This window comes from Rattus norvegicus, chromosome 2 (assembly GCF_036323735.1).
Source record: "Rattus norvegicus strain BN/NHsdMcwi chromosome 2, GRCr8, whole genome shotgun sequence".
In the NCBI taxonomy this organism is placed as follows: Eukaryota; Metazoa; Chordata; class Mammalia; order Rodentia; family Muridae; genus Rattus; species Rattus norvegicus.
This window is the reverse complement of record NC_086020.1, coordinates 104956837-104978189: the sequence shown is the minus strand read 5'-3', so window position 1 is coordinate 104978189 and position 21353 is coordinate 104956837. Positions and strand designations below refer to the sequence as shown.

Genomic DNA, 21353 nt, shown 5'->3' with positions numbered 1-21353 from the left:
ATGGAGGGAAGAGGTTGTGGGGATGGAATTTGAATAAGAATGGGAGTGGTCTGCAATTAAGATATAAAGTGAATAAATAAATGAATACATATAAGTTTATAATAAAATTAATAGTTACAGTAAAGCCAAGGTACATAAGACTGAAAATTAATTAATGCCAGCACACATTATTCTTTCTTGTATAAGTAGGAGTTAGTGACAAAATATAGAACATTCAGAATATAATATACACTTGTTATTTATCATTACTCATTATATTGCATATTTTGTATTATAAAACTGTGTACAATTTGCTTTTATATGGCCAGAAATGCAGTTGTTGTGAATTTTTTCTTCATTATAAGAGTCTCACCACTATGAAACATAACTACTATGTACCCCAACGTAGTATGACAATGAAAAAAAAAACAAAACAAACACAACACTATATAAACATTATTTTTCAACTTCATTCTATTTTATTTGGAATACCATAATATGTGGAGCATATTGTTGACTAAAATATCAATATGTAAAATCAATATCTAAAAAATGAAAGAAAAAATGATTCACTTACTCAAACTACATTAATAATCTCCCTTCTCAAACTTTCCTAAAACAGATCAATACAACTTCCTCTCTGAATAGTGCAAATCTAAGGTGTCCTTTAAAAGCAGTGATATCATTGAAGTATCCCCAATACATGGTTCACAATGAGGACTTTGTTTCCAAAGGAAGAAAACAACTGATCCCCTTATTGGTTTTTTGAAATCATGTCTGAAAACTGAATTGCTGGAAGTAGAATTTCATAGAAACTGAGGGGCTATGTGAACAGATCATTGTAAGTGGCCAAGTGATTCACGAAAGAGTCTTTAATCTTGAAAAACAAATGAAAAAGTTATTTTAGGAGAATATAGTTTGTGGCATCTGCAGTAGGAAACTAAACAGGATTTTACGTTTGTTTTTCTAACTTTAATGTTACTCATGAAACTCTATTAAATACAAAGAAAAACCAAGATAAATGTTTAGTCATCCAACTCAATATGCAATCTCAATTCAAAAGAAGACTATATAGCTGAAGTTTTGCCTTGTCCAGCCTCAGTGAGAGCATGTGCCTAAACCTGAAGAGACTTGATGTGTCAGGGTGAGAGAATACCCAGGGCATTCTATCTCAGAGAGAAGGGGATGGACAATATAAGGGAGAAAGAAGAGGTGGGCACCATTCAGGTTGTAAAATGAATGAATGAATGAATGAATGAATGAATGAATGAATGAAAGAGTGGATTCTTGCGTGCAAAATGGCAATAATAATAATAACCAATGAAACAGACAAACATACAAAAACCAAACTGTTTATCCTGGAAATGAGCAAACTCAATAAATGGAGGGACAGAAAATACCTCATCCTGATTGTTCAATTGGGTGAATAAGTACTTTTAGTTCATAGTAAGGAAAGTTCTAATATGCATGTACATCTTTCTTACAGAACCGCCTGGAACAGGGTGAACTTTATTACTGGAGCACCCTGGGTTGCATTAATATGGTCTCACAGTTTCACATCTGTTCTTTAAATGTGTAAATAATCAAGTATGTAAATTAGTTGTAAACAGCACCTTGTTTAATGGATAAAAATGTCACTTTGTTCATGAAACACCACAATCACCTTTTATGTTGTACCAAGGAGAAAGTGAGAAAACATGGAATATTCCCAGGGATTCTTGTACCTTTATAGTGCTCTGAATGCACATGGCTACCATCAGGCACTGATCTTCACTTTTGTCTGTGTGATGTGACCCCAGCTTTCTGGAAATGAGAGCCAGACCCATTTGGCAAGAAGCATGATGAAGAAAGAACCAGTACTTTTGCCTAATGCTACAAAACATGCCTTCTCTCTCGATGTCTGGGGCCATAGCTGTACAGTCTACTGAGAGGCAAACTTATCATGTAGCCCAATTAAATTAAAAGGATAATATTTGTTCTAGACTCATTGATTTTCCATGGCAAGATACAGGTTAATATTCTTAATTATTTGACCTTGGGTTTGGTTGGAAATATCTGATTAAGAGAAAGTCTCTCTTTGGTAGAGAAGGAAAACAATTTCATGTATCTACTGGACAGAGCACAACATACAACTCTCAATAACCTATTATATGTCAGTGTTATTATTTTTGAGGAATATTTTGGATAAGTGTGATTTAAGACATGTATTTTGTAAAACACACTGTTATCACTCTTGTTACTTGTTCTGTTGCTACATCACAGGGTATAGCTAGAGGCGAAATGAATGGCCGCATTTGCAATGCGATTTGATATATAAGGAAGTTAGTTTCCAACAGAAGGTGTTAAAACTGTGTCTTTGAGATGAATTTTTAGCTTATCAGACTTTTATCTACCATACCTCTTATCCTACGGTCTTAATTTTCCTTAGTTGAAGGAAACTGTCATCATAAGTTTATCGCAAGGAAAGAAAGTACATAACTGAAAGGGAATAATAATAAGAAATACACAATTTTTTAAAAATAAAAAAAATAAATAAATTGAAAAAAGAAAGATGTTGAATGTTTGGGATGCAAAATTCATCTTTTCTTTTAAGACAGATGCTGTAACGAACACTAATTCTTCACTCCAATCTACTTCTTGTTCAGTTTGATACTTTTCCTTCAGGGACCAGTGCCATTCATTTGCTAGTGTTTTGAATATATTATCTGAATCTTGTTTCTTTCCAGCAATGATAGATAGCATATCCTATATGAGAGGAAGACAAGCGTCTATTATTATGGATCCATACTTCTGAAGCACAAATATGTCTCTTATTACGAACCAAAGACAAAGCAATTATGGGTACAGGGCTACAAATGAGAGGAATGTAAAAGACATTGAAATTTTTCTTTGTTAGCTTCCAAATATATTTTTCCTCTACTCCATTTTTCCCAATGGGAAACATTTGGGTTTTATTGGAATCACATAATTTTCAGCATTTAATCACACTTCTAATCCCCAAGCATTTTCGTAAATCGTCCTCTCTTATAATTTCCTTTCTTGTATAAAGATACTTCTCAGGAATTATATTCTCAGTTACAATTGGGACATTATGCTTTCATAGGTCAAATTATTATTTTATTTACTTTTCTTCTTGACCTTTGTTCTGAATCCCAAAATCTGTGTTTTTAAGAAAGCCTTTTCTCAATACACTTCCTAGACTTTTATTTCTGTTTTTGGTGACTTGTATTTTTCAACTATCTCTGTCTAAACATGCTGTTCCAACCCAAACAAATTTCAATCCTCCTATGGTTCACTTGGTAAAAATGCTTACAATTCCGAAGGTTAATCCATATTTTTAAAACTCTCAAAGTTGTGATGATTACAATCATGATTTCCAGAAACCTTTCCTGTAACAAACCTAAGGGGCAGCAATGAATATCACATGCCTAACATATAAACTTTTTCACATGCAGCATGAATTCCTGGCAAAGTTATAATGCTAAAATGGATGCTGGACAGTAAATAAATCTTCCCAATGGCAATTCAGTAACTTATTTAAAATAGATCAAGGCATGTTAAGTGGCTTTTGAATATAGTCTACATATACATATATAAAATGATTAATATATAGCAAAGATTAATGCATATATCTAATTCATTGGTAATATAAAAGTCTCTAGATATTTGGAATTATAAGATCGAGTAATTTCAGAGGCTATGACATTAAGGGAGACTCCAGAGAAATAAGAGTGATAAAGGAGCTGCAGTAAATAGTAGTTGGTGACTCGGTGGAAAACATCCATAAATCCATTTCTCCAACAAGCTGGTGGGTTTGGGTCTTTGCTGCTGAAATCCGTGCAAAATGTGGGAATACTATTTATTTTTATTTTTATTTTCTTCAATTTTCTTTCATGGCATGATTCAAACTTCAATGGTATCTCTAGTTTAAAAGGTCTTAAACTCAGGGATAGGTTATCTAAGAATTCATCACTTTGATGAAAGAATTTACTTAGAACAAAGGTCCCTAGAAATTATGCGAAGCAGGATAGTTGTAAAACCCAAAAGGAAACTCACCAGTATTGGAGAAGGAAGACTTCCGTCTTAACAGATACTCGTGAGAGACTTGCCAAAGAGTTGTTTATTGGTACTGGTGGAGTTTGATAATTCCCACCAAGCTGCTCTTTACTTGGTGCTGGTTGGGTTATATACACATTGTCTTGGCTGGTATCGGTGCTACAAGTAATCCCCAGGTTTAAAAAAGAAGGTATTTTCTTAGATAATCTCTGAATCTAAGAAGTAAGGACGGTTGTTTTAATTGAAGTCACCTGGCCCTTGCATGCCATTTTGATATTATAGCATGGATTCCTTCTGCATCCCCACAAATACAAAGAAAATAGCTGGTCAATGTTATAACAATTATAATAATGTCATTGCTTACTAATGCACTGCATATCTAGTTGTATGTGACCCATAATTCTGGTATAATCAGGAAATTCTTGTGTTTGCCTTGAAAGCGATACACGCAGGTATTATAGTACTGATCTTTTAGTTGTCCTGCGTGACTTTCTGACTGAACAGCCATGGGAAAATGTAAACAGAAATATTATCATTTTACAAAACAACTTGCTTGACTGCATTTCTATGACAGACCTTGGCTTTACCCTATGAACTCTGAACTTAAATATGAGATCATAAATCTCTCCCCTATGGGTATGTTATGCTATATTAAGACTTCCGTAAGAGACAAGCAAGATGGCACATGCCTTTAATCCCAGATCCTAGGAAGTAGGGCTAAGAGACTCTCTCCGAGTTTGAGGCCAGCCTGGATTACAAAGCACTTTATAGCACAGCAGAGCTGTTACAGAGTATAAAGTGATTTGCCAATGGGTTGCTAATTTATGTAGTCTAAAACTATATGTTAAGACCCAATATAACAAACTAAGTGACATTTCTATACATATAATTAATTAATTAATTAATTTCTTGGATTTATATCTTAGCTATACTCAGGACCACTAGAAAGAGATACCAAAATTTCGAGGCAAATAAGTGAAGTTTTCCTTCATATTTTTTGTGTAATTCTTAGTGCTATTTGTTATAAATCATATTTTCAGGGTTAAATCATTCTACCTTTTAAGTTATGGTAAGAGAACCTCTATGCACACCTATAATCCCCTCATTGTGAAGAGGAGCATCTGGAATTCTGGACAGTACATTAAGGCCAGGGCATATTGTTCGACTGGGGCAACTGCTGTGTCCGTTTTCCTTTATCTCTCTCATGCTAGAAAGATTATTCCAGTAATGAGAAACCGTTCCTCCAGATGGGAAAAATAATGCATTCTCATAATAAATTTTAGCCAAGTCTTCTCCGAATAATTTTGGGGAGATTTCAATCACAAACTTTACTAGAGAAATCTGTGACAACGTGGGGCAAACACACAGGGTCTCTGTCATTTTTCAGTAGTTGAAAATCACTTCTGTAATACCTCTACATCTCTTAGTGCCAAATAGTCACATACTTGTATAAGTTGTCTTGGTCATGCTGTTTTAATAAAGCAATAAAATATCACTTAGAGAAGTTGGTGAGAAAAGGGAATATTAACTGAGAAAATGTCTCCATCAGACAGGTCTATAGTATAGGGAAGTCTATGTGACATTGTCTTGATTAATAATGGAAATATTAGGGCCCAGATCTCCAGGATGGTGACACCTTGGCGCTATTGGTCAGGCTAAGAAAAATATATGAGGTACAGGTCAGTAGGCAGAACTACTACATGGCTTCTGCTTAGGTTCTTGCCTCCAAGATCCTGCCTACTTCAGTTTAGGCCCTGATATTTCTCAGTAATAAACTGTCAAATAGAAGTATAACATGGAGTCCTCCACAAGTTGCTTTTCAACTATGAAAGTATAACCTGCCTTCCATTAGTTCCTTTTTTAACAGTGTTTTATTACACAAATAGTAACATGTTTATATACTTTCTAAATTCAACAACACTGATGTCCCTTTTCTTCTGAGATAGCAGGTCAAGTCAACTCAACTCATATTTCTTCCCAGGATGAACATCTTTATGTTTGAGCAGTCTTGCACTAAATAGAAATGAAATGATTCTCAGGAAAATCACATTCAAATGATTGTCTTCTTTTATGTTCACATTGTTCAGAATACTTCTTCTTTTTCTTCATACTTGATCCTACAAAGGAATACATTTTAATAGAACTGTCCATATAGGGAGAATCATTAATAGTAAGAGTGGAGAAATATTTTATTCCTTCATTTGGACAGAACATACAATTTAACATACGGTTTTATTTTAGATTGCCAGTAGCTGTGCACCTTGGAGAAAAGAGTTTGTTAGTAGTCTAAGCCAAGTAAAGTCCTGGGTAAGAAAGATATTCAAACCACTTCTTGTATCATCCTACTCCACTGAGTCATATGACCATGATTTCCTTCATGTGGGCCTTATTCCTGGAAGCTATTGGTTAAAATATACCCTTGATTTCTTTTATTGTCTGTTTTTTACTTTTTAAAATGTAAGTTCTTTATTGAATGTGTGAATTTCTCATCATACAACCCAATACCTCTCCTATTCCAATCCCATATCTTCTCTCCGCTTAGAAATTCCCCAAATCCAAAATTACAAATTAAATAAGTATTTAAATTAAAATTAAATTCTAAAAATTAACTAAAAGTTAAAAATTCCTCTCTGTGAGATGCGATGTGCCATGGTGTGTCACATTGTCTATACCCTTTTACCCAAAGAGTTTTACTTGCAAATGTTCATTGAAATGAGTCAGTGGTCTAGTTCAAGGCCTCTGGATTTTGCTACATCATCAATAGTGGAAGCTCCAAGAGACTGTTCCCCTCCTATATTCTGTACTTCCTGATGTTTCCCTTAGTCATGGAGATCCTTCAGCTTTGAATCTTCAGGGCAAGCCCCTTCAAATGCTTCAGCAGCTACACCTATTTCCTCTACATACATGTAGCATATATGCACCTTAATCTTCATTTAGATCCCTTAACATTTAGTATGGGGCCTTTCTATGACTCTGTTTTCCATCTCTGGGTCCCTTTATTCTAGCTGGGAAGCCTTATCTGTTCTGAGTGGGTGAAGGTACACTTAGCCCTGTTGCAAATGACGTATGAAGGAGATTTGGTATCCATCTGGGTTCGATACGTCTCTGAAGAGGAGAAATGGAGGGAGGAGTTTGTGAGGATGGGATTTGGATAAGAATGGCAGTGGTCTGCAATTAAGATATAAAGTGAATAAATAAAAGAATACATATAGGTTTATAATGAAATTATTAGTTACAGTAAAGCCAAGGTACATAAGACGGTAAGCAAAATCTTACTGGCATAAATTATTCTTTATTTTATAAGTAGGTGTTAGTGCTAGAATATAGAACATTCAGAGTATAATGTACACATGTAAATTATCATTATGCATTATATTGCATATTTTGTATGATACAATTGTGTACAATTGCCTTTTATATGACTAAAAATGCAGTTCATGTGAATATTTTTCTTCATTATAATTGTCTCGGGGTTGGGGATTTACCTCAGTGGTAGAGCGCTTGCCTAGGAAGCGCAAGGCCCTGGGTTCGGTCCCCAGCTCCGAAAAAAAGAACCAAAAAAAAAATAATTGTCTCACCACTATGAAACATGACTATTATGTAACTCAAAGTAATGGTGCAATAATAAAACAAAGTGAACACAGCATTATGTAGTCCATATTTTTTTCAAATTCATTCCAGTTTCCTTGGAATACCATAATATGTGGAGCATATTGTTGACTAAAATATCAATATGTAAAATCAATATCTAAAAAATGAAAGAAAAAATGATTCACTTACTCAAACTACATTAATAATCTCCCTTCTCAAACTTTCCTAAAACAGATCAATACAACTTCCTCTCTGAATAGTGCAAATCTAAGGTGTCCTTTAAAAGCAGTGATATCATTGAAGTATCCCCAATACATGGTTCACAATGAGGACTTTGTTTCCAAAGGAAGAAAACAACTGATCCCCTTATTGGTTTTTTGAAATCATGTCTGAAAACTGAATTGCTGGAAGTAGAATTTCATAGAAACTGAGGGGCTATGTGAACAGATCATTGTAAGTGGCCAAGTGATTCACGAAAGAGTCTTTAATCTTGAAAAACAAATGAAAAAGTTATTTTAGGAGAATATAGTTTGTGGCATCTGCAGTAGGAAACTAAACAGGATTTTACGTTTGTTTTTCTAACTTTAATGTTACTCATGAAACTCTATTAAATACAAAGAAAAACCAGGATAAATGTTTAGTCATCCAACTCAATATGCAATCTCAATTCAAAAGAAGACTATATAGCTGAAGTTTTGCCTTGTCCAGCCTCAGTGAGAGCATGTGCCTAAACCTGAAGAGACTTGATGTGTCAGGGTGAGAGAATACCCAGGGCGTTCTATCTCAGAGAGAAGGGGATGGACAATATAAGGGAGAAAGAAGAGGTGGGCACCATTCAGGTTGTAAAATGAATGAATGAATGAATGAATGAAAGAGTGGATTCTTGCGTGCAAAATGGCAATAATAATAATAACCAATGAAACAGACAAACATACAAAAACCAAACTGTTTATCCTGGAAATGAGCAAACTCAATAAATGGAGGGACAGAAAATACCTCATCCTGATTGTTCAATTGGGTGAATAAGTACTTTTAGTTCATAGTAAGGAAAGTTCTAATATGCATGTACATCTTTCTTACAGAACCGCCTGGAACAGGGTGAACTTTATTACTGGAGCACCCTGGGTTGCATTAATATGGTCTCACAGTTTCACATCTGTTCTTTAAATGTGTAAATAATCAAGTATGTAAATTAGTTGTAAACAGCACCTTGTTTAATGGATAAAAATGTCACTTTGTTCATGAAACACCACAATCACCTTTTATGTTGTACCAAGGAGAAAGTGAGAAAACATGGAATATTCCCAGGGATTCTTGTACCTTTATAGTGCTCTGAATGCACATGGCTACCATCAGGCACTGGTCTTCACTTTTGTCTGTGTGATGTGACCCCAGCTTTCTGGAAATGAGAGCCAGACCCATTTGGCAAGAAGCATGATGAAGAAAGAACCAGTACTTTTGCCTAATGTTACAAAGCATGACTTCTCTCTCGATGTCTGGGGCCATAGCTGTACAGTCTACTGAGAGGCAAACTTATCATGTAGCCCAATTAAATTAAAAGGATAATATTTGTTCTAGACTCATTGATTTTCCATGGCAAGATACAGGTTAATATTCTTAATTATTTGACCTTGGGTTTGGTTGGAAATATCTGATTAAGAGAAAGTCTCTCTTTGGTAGAGAAGGAAAACAATTTCATGTATCTACTGGACAGAGCACAACATACAACTCTCAATAACCTATTATATGTCAGTGTTATTATTTTTGAGGAATATTTTGGATAAGTGTGATTTAAGACATGTATTTTGTAAAACACACTGTTATCACTCTTGTTACTTGTTCTGTTGCTACATCACAGGGTATAGCTAGAGGCGAAATGAATGGCCGCATTTGCAATGCGATTTGATATATAAGGAAGTTAGTTTCCAACAGAAGGTGTTAAAACTGTGTCTTTGAGATGAATTTTTAGCTTATCAGACTTTTATCTACCATACCTCTTATCCTACGGTCTTAATTTTCCTTAGTTGAAGGAAACTGTCATCATAAGTTTATCGCAAGGAAAGAAAGTACGTAAGTGAAAGGGAATAATATTTGAAATGTAAATAAGAAATACACATTTTTTAAAAATTAAATAAATAAATAAATAAATAAATAAATAAATAAATAAATGAAAAAAGAAAGATGTTGAGTGTTTGGGATGCAAAATTCTTCTTTTCTTTTAACACAGATGCTGTAACTAACACGAATTCTTCATTCCAATCTACTTCTTGTTCAGTATCAAACTTTTCTTTCAGGGACCAGTACCATTCATTTGCTAGTGTTTTGACTATATTATCTGAATATTGTTCCTTTCCAGCAATGATACATAGCATATCCTATGTGAGAGAAAGACAAGCTTCTATTATTATAGACCCACACTTGTGAAGCACAAGCCATGGCAATTATGGGTGGAGGGCTACAAATGAGAGGAACGTAAAAGTCATTGAAATTTTTCTTTGTTAGCTTCCAAATATATACTCCCCTAATCCATTTTCCCCAATTTGAAACATTGGGTTTTATTGGAATCACATAATTTTCAGCATTAAATCACACTTCTAATCCTCAAGCGTTTTGGTGAATGGTCCTCTCTTACATTTTCTTTTCTTCTATGAAGGGCCTTCTCAGGAATTACATTCTCAGTTACTATTGGATGATTTTTCATTCAAAGATCAAATTATTAGTTTATTTACTTTTCTCCTTGGCCTTTGTTCTGAATCCCAAAATCTGTTTTTAAGAAAACCTTTTCTCAATATACTTCCTAGACTTTTATTTCCTTTTCCAGTGACTTCTAATTTTCAACTATCTCTGTCTAAATATGCTGTTCAAACCCTAGCAAATTTCAATCCTTCTATGGTTCACTTGGTAAAAATGCCTACCATTCCAAGTGTTATTCCATATTTTTAAAACTTCCAAAGTTGTGATGATTACAATCATGATGATTTCCAGAAACCTTTCCTGTAACAAACCTAAGGGGCAGCAATGAATATCACATGCCTAACATATAAACTTTTTCACATGCAGCATGAATTCCTGGCAAAGTTATAATGCTAAAATGGATGCTGGACAGTAAATAAATCTTCCCAATGGCAATTCAGTAACTTATTTAAAATAGATCAAAGCATGTTAAGTGGCTTTTGAATATAGTCTACATATACATATATAAAATGATTAATATATAGCAAAGATTAATGCATATATCTAATTCATTGGTAATATAAAAGTCTCTAGATATTTGGAATTATAAGATCGAGTAATTTCAGAGGCTATGACATTAAGGGAGACTCCAGAGAAATAAGAGTGATAAAGGAGCTGCAGTAAATAGTAGTTGGTGACTCGGTGGAAAACATCCATAAATCCATTTCTCCAACAAGCTGGTGGGTTTGGGTCTTTGCTGCTGAAATCCGTGCAAAATGTGGGAATACTATTTATTTTTATTTTTATTTTCTTCAATTTTCTTTCATGGCATGATTCAAACTTCAATGGTATCTCTAGTTTAAAAGGTCTTAAACTCAGGGATAGGTTATCTAAGAATTCATCACTTTGATGAAAGAATTTACTTAGAACAAAGGTCCCTAGAAATTATGCGAAGCAGGATAGTTGTAAAACCCAAAAGGAAACTCACCAGTATTGGAGAAGGAAGATTTCCATCTTAACAGATACTCGTGAGAGACTTGCCAAAGAGTTGTTTATTGGTACTGGTGGAGTTTGATAATTCCCACCAAGCTGCTCTTTACTTGGTGCTGGTTGGGTTATATACACATTGTCTTGGCTGGTATCGGTGCTACAAGTAATCCCCAGGTTTAAAAAAGAAGGTATTTTCTTAGATAATCTCTGAATCTAAGAAGTAAGGACGGTTGTTTTAATTGAAGTCACCTGGCCCTTGCATGCCATTTTGATATTATAGCATGGATTCCTTCTGCATCCCCACAAATACAAAGAAAATAGCTGGTCAATGTTATAACAATTATAATAATGTCATTGCTTACTAATGCACTGCATATCTAGTTGTATGTGACCCATAATTCTGGTATAATCAGGAAATTCTTGTGTTTGCCTTGAAAGCGATACACGCAGGTATTATAGTACTGATCTTTTAGGTTCCTGCGTGACTTTCTGACTGAACAGCCATGGGAAAATGTAAACAGAAATATTATCATTTTACAAAACAACTTGCTTGACTGCATTTCTATGACAGACCTTGGCTTTACCCTATGAACTCTGAACTTAAATATGAGATCATAAATCTCTCCCCTATGGGTATGTTATGCTATATTAAGACTTCCGTAAGAGACAAGCAAGATGGCACATGCCTTTAATCCCAGATCCCAGGAAGTAGATTTAAGAGAATCTCTCCGAGTTTGAGGTCAGCCTGAACTACAAAGCAAGTTACAGCACAGACAGAGCTGTCCCAAAGAGTAAACCTGATTTTCCATTGGGTTGCTATTTTGCGTATATAAAAATGTATGTTTAGACTTTATATATTAAAGTAAGTGACATTCCATTACATATAATTAATAAATTTCTTGGATTTACATCTTAGCTAAACTCAAGACCACTGGAAAGAGATACCAAAATTTGGAGGCAAATTGTAACAATAGAATTTCTTTTAACATGCATAAGTGAAGTTTTCCTTCACATTTTTAGTAAATTCTAATTGCTTTTTGTTATAAATCATATTTTCAGGGCTAAATAATTTTACCTTTTAAGTTATGGTAGGAGAACCTCCTATGCACACCTATAATCCCCTCATTGTGAAGAGGAGCATCTGGACTTCTGGACAGTACATCAAGGCTGGGGCATGTCATTCCACTGGGTCAAATGCTGTGTCCATTTTCCTTTATCTCTCTCATGATAGATTATTCCAGTAATGAGAAACCTTTGCTCCAGAAGGGAAAAATAATGCATTCTCATAATAAATTGAAGCCAAGTCTTCGCCAAATAATTTTGGGGAATTTTCAATCAGAAGTTTTACAAGAGAAATCTGTGACAACGTGGGGCAAACACACAGGGTCTCTGTCATTTTTCAATAGTTGAAAATCACATCTGTAATACCTCTACATCTCTTAGTGCCAAATAGTCACATACTTGTATAAGTTGTCTTGGTCATGCTGTTTTAATAAAGCAATAAAATATCACTTAGAGAAGTTGTTGAGAAAGGGAATATTAATTGAGAAAATGTCTCCATCAGACCGGTCTATAGTATAGGGAAGTCTATGTGACATTGTCTTGATTAATAATGGAAATAATAGGGCCCAGATCTCCAGGACTGAGCCACCTTGGCGCTATTGGTCAGGCTAAGAAAAATATATGAGGTACAGGTCAGTAGGCAGAACTACTACATGGCTTCTGCTTAGGTTCTTGCCTCCAAGATCCTGCCTACTTCAGTTTAGGCCCTGATATTTCTCAGTAATAAACTGTCAAATAGAAGTATAACATGGAGTCCTCCACAAGTTGCTTTTCAACTATGAAAGTATAACCTGCCTTCTATAAGTTGCTTTTTAATCAGTGTTTTATTACACCAATAGTAGCATGTTTATATACTTTCTAAATTGAACAACACTGATGTCCTTTTTCTTCTGAGATGGCGGGTTATGTCAACTCTGTTCATCTCGTGTTTCTTCCTAGGATGAACCTCTTTATGTTTGAGCAGTCTTGCACTAAAGAGGAATGAAATGATTCTCAGGAAAATCACACTTAAATGATTGTCTTCTTTTATTTGCACATTGTTCAGAATACTTTTGCTTCTTTTTCTTCATACCTGATCCTACAAAGAAATATATTTTAATAGAACTGTCCATATAGAGAGAAGGATTACTAATTATTAAGAGTGGAGAAATATATTTTATCCCTTCATTTGGACAGAACATGCAGTTTAATATAGGGTTCGATTTTAGATTGCCAGTAGCTGTGTACTTTGGAGAAGAGTATGTTAGTAGTCTAAGCCAAGTAAAGTACTAGGTAAGAAAGCTGTTCAAACCATGTCTTGTATCGTCCTACTCCACTGAGTCATGTAACCATGATTTCCTCCATGTGGGCCTTATTCCTGGAAGCTATTGGTTAAAATATACCCTTGATTTCTTTTATTGTCTGTTGCTTTTTACTTTTTAAAATGTAAGTTCTTTATTGAATGTGTGTGAATTTCTCATCATACAACCCAATACCTCTCCCATTCCAATCCCAAATCATCTTTCCCCTTAGAAATCCCCCAAATCAAAATTTATAAATGAAACAAGTATTGAAATTAAAATTAAATTCTAAAACTTAACTAAAGCAGATAAAAATTCATCCCCATGAGATGTGATGTGCCATGGTGTGGTGTGTCACATTGTCTATACCCTTTACCAAAGCAGCTTTACTTGCAAATGTTCATTGAAATGAGTCAGTGGTCTAGTTCAAGGCCTCTGGATTTTGCTACATCATCAATAGTGGAAGCTCCACGAGACTGTTCTCCTCCTATATCTGTACTTCCTGATGTTTCCCTTAGTCATGGAGATTCTTCAGCTTTGAATCTGCAGGGCCAGCCCCTTCACATGCTTTAGCAGCTGCACCTATGTCCTCTACATACATGTAGCATATATGCAGCTTGATCTTCATTTAGATCCCTTAACATTTAGTGTGGGGCCTTTCTATGACTCTGTTGTCCATCTCTGGGTCCCTTTCCTCCAGCTACAAAGCCTTGTCTGTCCTGAGTGGGTGAAGATCACTTAGCCCTGTTGTAAATGATGTATGAAGGAGATTTTGTATCCCTCTGTGTTCTATACTTCTCTAAAGAGAAGTATAAATGGAGGGAGGAGGTTGTGAGGATGGGATTTGGAGAAGAATGGGAATGGTCTGCCATTAAGTTTAAAAGTGAATAAATAAATGAATATACATAGGTTTATAATAAAATTATTAGTTACAGCAAAGCAAAGGTACATAAAACTGTAAATGAAATCATACCAGCATACATTAGTCTTTCTTATATAAGTCGAAGTTAGTGCTAAAATATAGAACATTCAGAGTAATATACACTTGTTAATTATCATTATGCATTATATTGCATATTTTATTTTATAATGTGTACAATTTGCTTTTATATGACCAGCAATACAGTCGATGTGAATATTCTGCCTCATTATAATAGTCTAATCACTATGAAACACGACTATTATGTAACCCAAAGTAGTGGTACAATAATAAAACAAAGCAAACACAGCATTATGTAATCAGTATTTTTTTCAACTTCATTCTAGTTTCCTTGGAATGCCATAATATGTGCAGCATATTGTTGACTAAAACATCAATATGTAAAATCAATATCTAAAAAATGAAAAAAAGAAATGATTCACTTATTCAAACTACATTAACAATCTCCCTTCTCAATCTTTCCTGAATAGATCAATACCTCTTCCTCTCTGAGTAGTGCAAATCGAAGGTATGCTTTAAAAGCAATGATATCATTGAAGTATCCCCAATACCTGGCTCATAATGAGGACTTTGTTCCCAAAGGAAGAAAACAACTGATCCCCTTATTGATATTTTGAAATCATGCCTGAAAATTGAATTGCTGGAAGTAGGATTTCATAGAAATTGAGGGGCTATGTGAACAGATAATTGTAAGTGTCCAAGTGATTCATGGAAGAGCCTTTAATCTTGAATAACATATGAATAAGTTGTTTTAGGAGAATATAGTTTGTTTTTGGCATCTGCAATAGAAAACTAAACAGGATTTTATGTTTGTTTTTCTAACTTTAATGTTATTCATGAAACTCTACTTAATACAAAGAAGTATCAGGGTAAATGTTTTGAAAACCAACTCAGGATAATCCTGTATTCCTGTCTCATTGTAAAGATTTACCAAAGCTAGGCATAAGATATATATGTCATATTGCCTCTTTGGTGTTATTTTTGCTTATCCTCTATTGCAGGAAATAGGCATTAGATACTTGGGGCTATGTCAACAGATAAATTATAAGCTGTCATCTGACTCACAGAAAATTTTCTGTCAATTAGGTCTAATATTCTCAAAAGTTGTCTTAAAAGAGTAACTTTTGGGTATAGTAGTTTTTGTAAAAGACTGAACACAGAGACAGTTATTTTAAGACAAGTTTACTCAATCTGTAAATATGAAGAAAGGGAACAGAGTAATTGTATTTCAGTTTGTACTAGAAATATTGCTTCATACCGTCCCCACCCCCAAGAGAAAAAAGGAACAAATTTAATTTGAACATAAAGTTGAGATTATAAGTAGGGGTCATTGTGACCCCTCAAGTTATACTTCTCTTTGAAAATGTCTTTGAAATGTGAACAAAAGACACCTTTTGCTGTCATTGAGTACTTTTTGTAACTATTTCATATATAATCTCTAATGTGTGAAAGCAAATATTACTTCTACTATGATGATATTGTTCACCAGCTGTTACCTCTGCACAGTGGCTACTTTCTCTTCTTCATTGACCTGGTCAAGTACCCCAAGCCATTCTTCATATAGTCTAGATGTCATCAGACTTTCTTAGATATTTTGAAGGAATTCATTATAAAGAGAAAAAATATATTTTGGGGAAAATGATATAAATTTCTCAATACACATTCGAGTCTAAATTTATGTTGAGTTTTAACTTTCTTCACAGCTAACAAACTTTATCCCAACTAGGGCATTTTCTGGTATATAGGACCAATAAGTTTAATCCTTCAAATCTAGAAACTAAGAGCAGATTTTCAGATGTGCTCGGATTGCAGAAAAATGTCTTCTTTGCTCAAGGTGCCTCTCATGAACAGCTGAGCAATCTAGTACAGATAAGAGACCAATTACTCAACTTGAATACTCTTTCTAAATGATACAAACATACAATAATTTAATGAAAACAAGAACAACCATAGTACGCTATTATTTCAATTCTAAGGTGCAGGAAATCATGCTTGTCACTGGAAGCATGAGGTCACATGAGGTCATGTTTCTTAGAGTAGGTCCTGTTACCAAACAACTGTGATTCCCAGCTCTATTCTAAATATTTAAGCTAATATTCACAGATAATATAGCCCTTACCCATCCATCAAAGAAGGTTGTCTTTGCAGTGGATGGAGACTATTAGAGGAAACCACAGCTACTCAAAGCAAATAGAACAAAATACCCTGTGGCTCTGAGCTACAGGGTATACATATACATAGTAACTCCTGAACCATAGACTCTGAGCATTGGGTAAAGTATCAAAAAAATGTACACCAGAGTATCAGGAACTTTGCTTTGAGATTGGATCTCATAGAAATGAAACAGAGACTTCACTTTTGATAGGCCAACAATATCATTGCTTAAACAATTTCTAAACAAAACATCATCAAAGTTAGTTACATTAATGCAGAATGAGGGAATCTCATGACACAAAACTTCCCGATAAAGAACTGTAGGCACATAAAGACTACTGAGAGTGAATATGTTAGCCTTTCCCAAAAATTAACTCCATTAATTGTAAGCCAATCACGGTTGGTTATCTCAGAAATAGTATATACACTACCAAGAATAATGAACTCATCAGATTTTTTAAAATATTTTGGATTTATCTATCTATATAATTATAACAGTTAAAGAAATTGGGACATGAACTTGAGCATAAGTGGGAGATTGAGGGGACACAACAATAAAGCCAAGGAAAAGGTGGAGGAAAATAATATGATTGAATTTTAATTTTAATGATAAAATAGTTATCATTTTATGGTGCAGAAGTGAAGGCCTCGGTGGTAAAGAATACCTGTTTCACAGACAAGAGGACCTGCATTTGAGTACCTATATTTTGTGAACAGAAACAAGCAGATCAGGAGATCCTACTTGGTATGTGTAGAGAAGATCTATGTTAAGGAGTCACATGCTTTATACTGAGGAAGAGAAGCCTGACTCTCAGACATAATGTAGAGAGTGATAGAGGATGAACACCCCTTGTAGCCAAATGCCTTAGATTAGGTTTGCATACCTGGTGCAACTCATATGCATGTATGAAGTGACCCTCCCTGTGTCCACATGGAGGAATTAAATGAAAGATACTTAGTTACATTACTGCTCATTATGGCTGGTTTTTCTTTGAATCCCTATTTCTTATTCTGTATTAGAGGAACCTTTGTAGTTACCAGATTTCTCTCACACGCATCTATTCTGAGTCAAGGGAATGTATGATGAAGTAAACTACTCACATCGATTAGGAGGAATTTTGACGGTCGATGATGCAAGGACTTTCTCTATCTTTAAGATACATGCCACCATATGCGCAGGTCAATTTTTTTATGCTTATACCTTCTCCATAACCCAAATTTCCTTTACTGTTTGGCATGATGTTATGTTGGGTGATATTGTGAATATACCCTCAGTTTTGGTTCCTTTTTCTTTTATGAGGGACAGCATATCCTGAGAGGAAAATGGGAAATACCTGTCATGCCATATGCAGCACAGAGCACAATTTACTTCTTGCGAACCACACCAATGATGTTCACAGCTGCAGTGCAAGGGCCAGCATGGACAAAGAGGACCTTGAACTGGCTTTTTGACCCAATCTTTTATTGTAGTCAATGTTCACAAATATGAACCCCCCAAAGCTCAGGCAATATTTAGTTTATTAGATTTTCCACACCAGTAAAGAAATCCAAAATTTTTAGTAGATGGATCCTAGTGAATAGCCCTCTCTTAGTTTCCTATTGTATAGCCAATGGATTGATAGATGCACAATTGTTTCTCCACATCGTGATAGATTTCATGAGGGTGGTGGGTATTTAAGAAGCAGGATTTTGTCCTAATAACAGCCAGAGAAGTACCATGTAAGACTCCCAAAATTGCTGTGGTGGATTGCCATCATCACAAATCGATATCAGCTCTTTTTCAAAAAATTTCCCTGTCTCATCAATAGTCAGGACTGTGCACATTTGGTCATAGTGAGACATGGAGTACTTACAGAACAATGATGTTATGAAAGGCCTTTTCTTAACTGTTTTCTCCTTTGCAGCTAAGAAAGAGATGAGATCATTACATGGAGCAGTGTCATTTCTACAGCTCGTTTGAAAAACAGGATTTCAATGGCAAAATGTCCATGTTTTAATGGATTAGTCATCCTATAATGTGTATTTGTTCTTCTTCCTTATAGTCTACATTGTTATCAATCTTAGAGACACGTTCTAGTATTCTCCAATTGGAATTCTCACAAGAAGGTGCCGTCTAACTCCATACTGCCTCATGAAATACTCGATAAATGGGTTTAATAACTTCCTGAATATGTATAGCCATTTGGCTTTGTGGTCATATCCTATTCTCGCATACAGCAGTTTTGTATTGCTCTCAACTGTAGTGAATCTCCTCCCATTCCTAGTTTTCTTGATGAAATTTTAGAAGAACCATTGTCAAATTTCTCTCATCAGCAGCATGTCCCCTTCATGAGAAAGTATCCTTGTCAATTTTGTCAGTCTCTGGATGCTTGCTCTTTTTCTCTTCTAAGACTTCTTTGACCATAATGAAATATTAAATAAATTAGTTGATACATATACATTAAAAATAAAGTAGTCATATAACAAAATATAATAGAAACAGTCCCCCTCGATTTAGAATATACTAGCCCTACTTTACGGAAACACATTAGGCATTTGCACAAAAAATATGGCCATTCCTCTTTTTCTTTTTTCTTAGTTTGTTTTCTTTTTCTTTTTGACTTTTACTTTTCTTTTACAGTTCCCTTTTTTCGAGCCCCCTTACCTTTTTTGAGCTTCCTTATCTACAACTGTACTCCCAAAAGTTACTTACAACTGCAAACACCTTTTCCCAGCACACCACTTCCAGAGGTATTCTTCACTGTATCCCTTGTAGTCCAGCCTTCCTGCTGGGTGCCACTGTGCTGGAGCCAGTCAACAGGAAAACTACTACATTGAGAGTGAGAACAATTATAGGAAAGGCAGAAGATTCAAAAGACAGATATGGGAGGGATTCTGGTCAGTGTCATGCCACAATCATGCATCTTTTCTCAGTGTCTTTTAAAGGTAAGCAACAGCAGCATGACCACTTCTAGGAAGTTAAACAATGACCACAAATGCTTATATAGGAAGTTTATATTTGACTAAGGCCATTTCTTTCAGGCATGCAGTCTTTCAAAGAATTATGCTTAAGTGGAGAAACTTGGCAAGATATAACACATTTTAATTAAAGACGAAGCAATCCACAGACTCATAATTAATCACAAGCAAGAAGTCATCCAAAGTTAATTCCAGATGATCTCTCCACACTTCTCAAACTATTCCATAAAACAAAAACAGAAGGTCAGAACATGCTGGTAAGATTGTGGAGAAAGGGAAACATTCCTTCATCGCTGGTGGGATTGCAAACTGGCACAACCACTCTGGAAAGCAATCTGGCAGTTCCTCAGAAAATTGGAAATTGTTCTACCTGAAGACCCAGCCACACCACTCGTGGGCATATTCCCAAAAGATACTCCACCACAGCACAAGGACACATGTTCTACTATGTTCATAAAAGCCACATTTGTAATAGCCAGAAGGTAGAAACAACCCAGATGTCCCTCAACCAAAGAATAGATACAGAAAATGTGGTTTCCTTACATAATGGAATACTATTTACCTATTAAAAACAGGGACATCATTTGCAGGCTAATGGATGGAACTACAAAATATCATCCTGAGTGAGGCAACCCAGACCCAAAAGGACATGTATGGTATGTACTCACTGATAAGTGGGTATTAGCCATAAAGTACAGAATACCCATGATACAACTCACAGACCATATGAAATTTAACAAGAGGGAAGACCCAAGTGAAGATGCTTCAGTTCCACTTAGAAGGGGGAACAAAATAATCAGAGGAGGCAAAAAGAGAGAGGGACATGCCTGTGAGAGGAGAGGGAGAGGGGAAAAGAAGACAGAATCAGGTATTGGCGGTGGGGAGAAAGAGAGACAGGAGAGAAGGCCAGAGGGCCAAGAAAATTAGGAGATGGTGGGGCCAGGACAGTAGGGGAAACCTCTAGAAAATCCCAGAGACCTGGGATGTGAGAATCTCCCAGTATTCAATAGGGGTTGAAATGCCAAACAATGGGGAGACAGAACCTGAAGAGACCACAACCAGGAGATAGACAAAGCCCCTAAGAGAGGGATGAGATCACCCATCCAATTTCAAAATTTTTGTTCCAGAATTGTCTAAAGGAAATGCAGGGACAAAAATGGAGCCAAGCAGTGACCAAACCAACTTGGGATCCATCCCATGGGCAGGCCTCAAATCCTGAGACTATTATTGATGCTATATCCTTTCTCCACATCCTTGCCAACATGTGCTGACACCTAAGTTTTTGATCTTAGCTATTCTGATTGGTATAAGGTGGAATTTTAGGGTCATTTTGACATGATTTCCCTGGTCACTAAAGACTTTAAACATTTCTTTAAGTGCTTCTCAGTCTTTTGAGATTCCTCTATTGTGAAGTCTCTGTTTAGCTCTATGCTCCATTTTTTTTGAATGGGTTTAGATTTTTTGGAGGTTAGTTTCTTGAGTTCTTTACATATTTTGGATATTAGCCTTCTGTAGGATGTAGATTTAGTGAAGATATTTTTTCCAGTTTTCAGTTTCAGGAAGTCCTATTTATCAACTCTTCATCTGAGAGCCTGAGTCATTTCATCTGAGAGCCTGAGTCATTGAAGTTCAGTTTAGGAAATGCGCTCTCACCCTCCACCTCCAAGCCA

General features: G+C 35.4%; 1 long non-coding RNA gene across 22 annotated transcripts in view; it reads left to right on the top strand.

Annotated features, from left to right (window-relative positions):
• Nucleotides 1–21353, top strand: part of LOC103690087 (uncharacterized) — a 132234-nt gene that overhangs the window by 51742 nt on the left and 59139 nt on the right. For all 22 annotated transcript variants that reach the window (XR_010063778.1, XR_590995.4, XR_010063781.1 and 19 more), the window contains one exon: nucleotides 1–21353. This exon is cut by the window's left edge; it is cut by the window's right edge. This is a non-coding gene — a long non-coding RNA (uncharacterized LOC103690087).